Source organism: Glycine max, chromosome 4 (assembly GCF_000004515.6).
Source record: "Glycine max cultivar Williams 82 chromosome 4, Glycine_max_v4.0, whole genome shotgun sequence".
NCBI lineage: Eukaryota > Viridiplantae > Streptophyta > Magnoliopsida > Fabales > Fabaceae > Glycine > Glycine max.
Window position 1 is genome coordinate 33,804,517 of NC_016091.4, and position 5,510 is coordinate 33,810,026.

General features: G+C 41.7%; 1 non-coding gene across 1 annotated transcript; it reads left to right on the plus strand.

The window, feature by feature from the left end:
• Positions 1–5,163: 5,163 nt before the first annotated feature.
• LOC113001599 (small nucleolar RNA R71) lies at positions 5,164–5,270 on the plus strand. The gene has a single exon (XR_003266992.1). It is a non-coding gene; the product is annotated as a small nucleolar RNA R71 (small nucleolar RNA).
• The last annotated feature ends 240 nt before the right edge of the window (positions 5,271–5,510 follow it).

Consider the following 5,510-nt stretch of genomic DNA (forward strand, 5'->3'; position numbering starts at 1 on the left):
TAACAAATTAACACAACTAACAAATTAACAAAACTGACAAAACTAGCAAAACCAAAGAACACTCCCCCCCCCCCCCCATACTTAAACAACACATTGTCCTCAATGTAGCACAATTAAAAGATTAAAACAATTAAACCATCAAATAGAATTGGACAAGTGTAATAAAAGCAAAGAAAGAGATAGGAAAAGAGGAACTCCCTAAGTCATGGTGGAGGAAGAGTAGGGTGGAGTAAGGAAGTCTCTTCCACCACTACGTCCACTAAAGAAGGGTTCGTGAGGAATGGCTTAAGTCGATGTCCGTTGACCTTGAAGCTCTTGTTTGTGGAGTCGCTTTTGATCTCAACTATACCATAAGGAAAAACATTAGTAACAACAAAAGGACCAATCCACTTAGACCTCAACTTACCACTCATGAGTCCAAGCCTAGAATTATACAATAGCACTTTTTGCCCAACCATGAAGTCTTTCTTAACTATCATGCTATCATGGAACTTCTTGGTCTTTTCTTTGTAGAACTTGGCATTCTCGTAGGCTTCTAGGCGGATTTCATCTAACTCACTCAGTTGCAACTTTCTTTCCTCACTAGCTTGATCCATAGAGAAGTTGCAAGTCTTCACTGCCCAGTATGCTTTGTGCTCAATTTCCACTGGAAGATGACATGCCTTTCCAAAGACAACCCGATAAGGAGACATTCCTATGGGTGCTTTGTAGGCAGTCCGATGTGCCTAGAGAGCATCATCAAGCCTGGTACTCCAATCTTTCCTGCTTGGCTACACAATCTTCTCTAAAATTCTCTTGATCTCCTTGTTAGAAATTTATGCCTGTCCATTGGTCTGGGGGTGGTATGGTGTGGATACCCTGTGTACCACCTCGTACTTTTTAAGCAGGGCATGCATTGTTCTGTTGCAAAAATGGGTTCCTTGATCACTAACAATTTCTTTAGGTACTCCAAACCTGCAAAACAGATTAGACCTGACAAAATCTGCAACAACTTTAGCATCATTAGTTCTAGTGGGCTTGGCTTCCACCCATTTTGAAACATAGTCAACTGCAAGGAGAATGTAAACATAACCAAAAGAGACAGGAAAAGGGCCCATGAAATCTATACTCTAGACATCAAACACCTCACAGAATAGCATAGGTTGCTGAGGCATTTGTTGTCGCCATGTAAGTGTATTTCCTGCTCTCTAACACTGCTCACAAGTGCTGCAGATCTTCCACGCATCTTTAAAGATGGTGGGCCAATAAAAACCACAGTCAAGCACTTTATGAGCTGCCCTTTGAACACCTAGATGACCTCCCGGAGCGGAAGAATGACAAAACTGCAGGACTGAGTTAGTCTTATGATCTGGAATGCATCGTCTAATGACCTGATCACTGCACAATTTCCACAAGCAGGGGTCATCCCAAATAAAATGCTAAGCATCACTTTTAATTTTATCTTTTTGGGCTTTAGATGCTAAGGGAGGAAAAACAGAAGCAACTAAATAATTGACAATGTTAGCAAACCAGGGAGTAGAAACAGAGTCAGAAATACTATATAGTATATACAAATGATCATCCGGGGAATCATCCCGAATGGGTGAATTCGCATCCGATACACGTTCGATCCGACTCAAATGATCAACAACTAAATTTTGTGCTCCGCTCCTATCACGGATCTCCAAGTCAAACTCTTGAAGCCAGAGCATCCATCGGATCAACCTAGGCTTAGAATCAGCCTTCTTCAACAAGTACTTTAGAGCTGCATGGTCAGTATAAACAATAATGCGGGTACCAAGCAAATAAGATCGAAATTTTTCAAGAGCAAAAACTATGGCTAGAAGCTCTTTCTCAGTAGTAGTATAATTCGCTTGGGCAGCATCTAAAGTCCTAGAAGCATAATATATCACCCTGGGCAATTTATCAATTTTCTGAGCAAGGACATCCCCCAATGCATAATTTGATGCATCACACATAAGCTCAAAAGGGGCTGTCCAGTCGGGTGCCTGGATGATGGGGGTGGTAGTTAGCTCTCTTTTGAGGCAATCAAAAGCCTCTTTGCATCTGTCATTAAAGTCAAACTCCACCTCCTTTTGCAACAAGTTGGACAGTGGAAGGGCTACTTTGCTAAAATCCGTTATAAAGCGTCTGTAGAATCCTGCATGACCAAGAAAAGATCGCACCTCTCGCACACAAGAGGGGTAAGGCAATTGTGAAATAACAGAAATTTTTGCAGGATCTACTTCAATACCCTTATTGGAAATAATGTGGCCTAAAACTATACCTTGCTCAACCATAAAATGACATTTTTCAAAATTTAGAACATGGTTAGTTTCAATGCATCTATTCAAAACTTTTTCCAAACTATCCAAACAACCATCAAAAGAGGATCCATATACAGTGAAATCATCCATAAACACCTCTATGCAATTTTCTAAGAAATCACTGAAAATACTAATCATGCACCGCTGGAAGGTACCAGGGGCATTGCACAGGCCGAAAGGCTTCCTCCTATAGGCAAAAGTGCCGAAGGGGCAGATGAATGTGGTCTTTTCCTGATCCTCAGGAGCAATAGTAATTTGCATATAACCAGAAAAACCATCAAGGAAACAGTAGTGAGATTTACCTGCCAGGCGTTCAAGCATCTGGTCAATGAATGGCAGGGGAAAATGGTCCTTTTTGGTAACCTGGTTCAGCCTCCTATAGTCAATGCAGACTCTCCAATTGTTCTGCACCCGAGTAGGAATCAACTCCTCCTTCTCATTTTTGATCACTGTGAGGCCGGTCTTCTTCGGGACTACCTGGACGGGACTCACCCATTGGCTGTCAGAGATAGGATAAATGATTCCAGCTTGCAAAAGCTTGGTTATCTCCTTCTTCACTACATCAAGAATCACCGGGTTGAGTCTTCTCTGTGGCTGTCTTACTGGTTTAGCTCCATCCTCTAAATTTATTCGATGCATACATGCGGATGGGCTAATACCAGGAATGTTCGCCAGGGTCCAGCCTATAGCCTTCTTATGCTTCTTGAGAACAGACAACAACTCCTCTTGCTCATCAGCAAGGGAGGCAGATATAATCACTGGAAAACTTTTGCTATCATCCAAGTAAGCGTATTTTAAATTTGATGGCAGAGGCTTCAATTCTGGTGTGGTCGGCTAGATAGTGGTAGAAGGAGATGGTTTCTCAGCCTGTACCTCATAAAGAAAGTCAGAGGTATGTGTAATTCCTGAAACATGGTTAGTCCTATCTGACTCTATAAAATCAATCTCGAGAGGTAAAACACCACCACCAAACATGCAATCAATATCACTTTCAGATTCACTTTCAGCATCAAATTCAGACATATGATCAAGTACAATTTCAGACTCAATGCATGAAGAGTGAGAGGCATGCAGATTAGAGTAAAGATCAGTCATGTATTCATCAACAACATGGTCAATTATTTCAGCACGAAATACAGAAAGATCTTCAGATGGGTATTTCATAGCATCCAGAATATTAAAATGAACAGTTATATCACCAAACTCCATGGATAGTGTGCCTGCATAAACATCTATCTTAGTTCTAGCAGTTTTCATAAAGGGTCTGCCTAGAATGATGGGAACTGATCCTTGAGAAAATCCATCTTCCATATTCAAAATATAAAAATCAACAGGGAAAATCAGTTCACCAACTCTAACTAAGACATCTTCTATGAAACCAACAGGATAGGCAACACTTCTATTAGCTAAATGAATTACCACATCAGTTGACTGCAAGGGACCTAGAGATAGAGAATTAAAAATAGACAGAGGCATAACACTAACAGAAGCTCCTAAATCTAGCATGGCATTGTCGAACTTACTATTCCCTATAATACAAGGTATGCTGAATGTACCTGGATCTTTACATTTTTCAGGAATTTGGGGAACAGATTTACCAATCAATGCGGAGACGTTTCTGCCCATGCTAATTCGTTCACTTCCTTTAAGCTTCCTCTTATTACTGCACAGCTCCTTCAAGAATTTGGCATATCTTGGAATTTGCTTTATTGCATCCAGCAGAGGTATGTTTACCTCTACTTTTCTGAATGTTTCCAAGATCTCTTTCTCTGCCTCTTCCATTTTTTTGTTGGAAACTGCTCTTGGAGGGAATGGAAGAGGAGGGATGTGCTGCTTCTAGAAATCAGAATTACCAGTGGAAGATTCACCTGCACAGAAACTGTTAGGTAAATTTTTGTCATCACCTTTTTCAGGAGTAGAGTGAAGTTTGGCAGGTTCATTTGTAGATGAGGATGGTGCTACGAGTTGAGGTCCTTGACACTGCTTTCCCGAACTCAATGAAATGGCACTGACATTTTTGGGATTTTGGACAGCTTGGGAAGGCAACTTGTCAGAATTTTGGGACTATTGTTGATTCAATTGTGTATCCAATTGTCCCATCTGATTAGTTAAGCTCTGAATGGAGGCTCTGGTCTCTTGTTGAAACTGCATGTTCTGCATAGTCATTTGCCTCACAAGTTCTTCGAAGAAAGGTTGTGGAGGGGCCTCAACTGTTGGCTGTTTCTGGGGCTGTTGCTGTTGTTGGATTGGTGGAGGAATGTATGGTCTGCTTGGGCCAACAACATTTTGGAAGGAAGGAGCAGGCTACTGTTGTTGTTGCTGAGGGCTAGACCATATGAGATTAGGGTGATTCCTCCATCCAGGGTTGTATTTGTTGCTGGAGAGGTCATAATTGTTCTACTGTGGTGGATTTTGCTGTTGAGGTTGAGGAGGTCTATTGTAAATATTTGCAGCATAAGCTTCGGGCTGCTCAATTGCTCCAGGTTGCTGCATGGAAGGGCAAAGGTCTGTATGGTGGTCAGTAGAGGAGCACAAACCACAAACCCTTGCAAGAGGTACAAATTTCTGGTTCAAGGCCAGCTGGGTTACCAAGTTAGCCAATGCATCCAGTTTGCCTTCAAGCTTCTTAGTTTCAGAGGATGCTGCTGAATTTGTAGCTACCTCATGCACTCCTCTAATGACTATAGCATCATTTCTGGCGCTAAACTGCTGGGAGTTGGAAGCCATCTTCTCAATTAAATTTCTGGCTTCAGCAGGAGTCATGTCTCCAAGGGCTCCACCACTGGCAACATCTATCATACTTCTCTCCATATTACTGAGTCCTTCATAAAAATATTGGAGAAGAAGCTGCTCCGAAATCTGATGGTGAGGGCAACTGGCACATAGTTTTTTAAATCTCTCCCAGTACTCATACATGCTCTCTCCACTGAGTTGTCTAATACCTGAGATATCCTTCCTGATGGCTGTGGTCCTAGAAGCAGAGAATTTTTTTTCTAAGAATACTCTCTTAAGGTCATTCCAGCTCGTGATGGACCGTGGAGCAAGGTAATACAACCAGTCCTTTGCCACTCCCTCTAAAGAATGAGGAAAAGCCTTCAAAAATATATGATCCTCTTGGAAATCTGGGGGTTTCATGGTGGAGCAGACAAAATGAAATTCCTTCAAATGTTTGTGCGGGTCTTCACCTGCAAGGCCATGAAACTT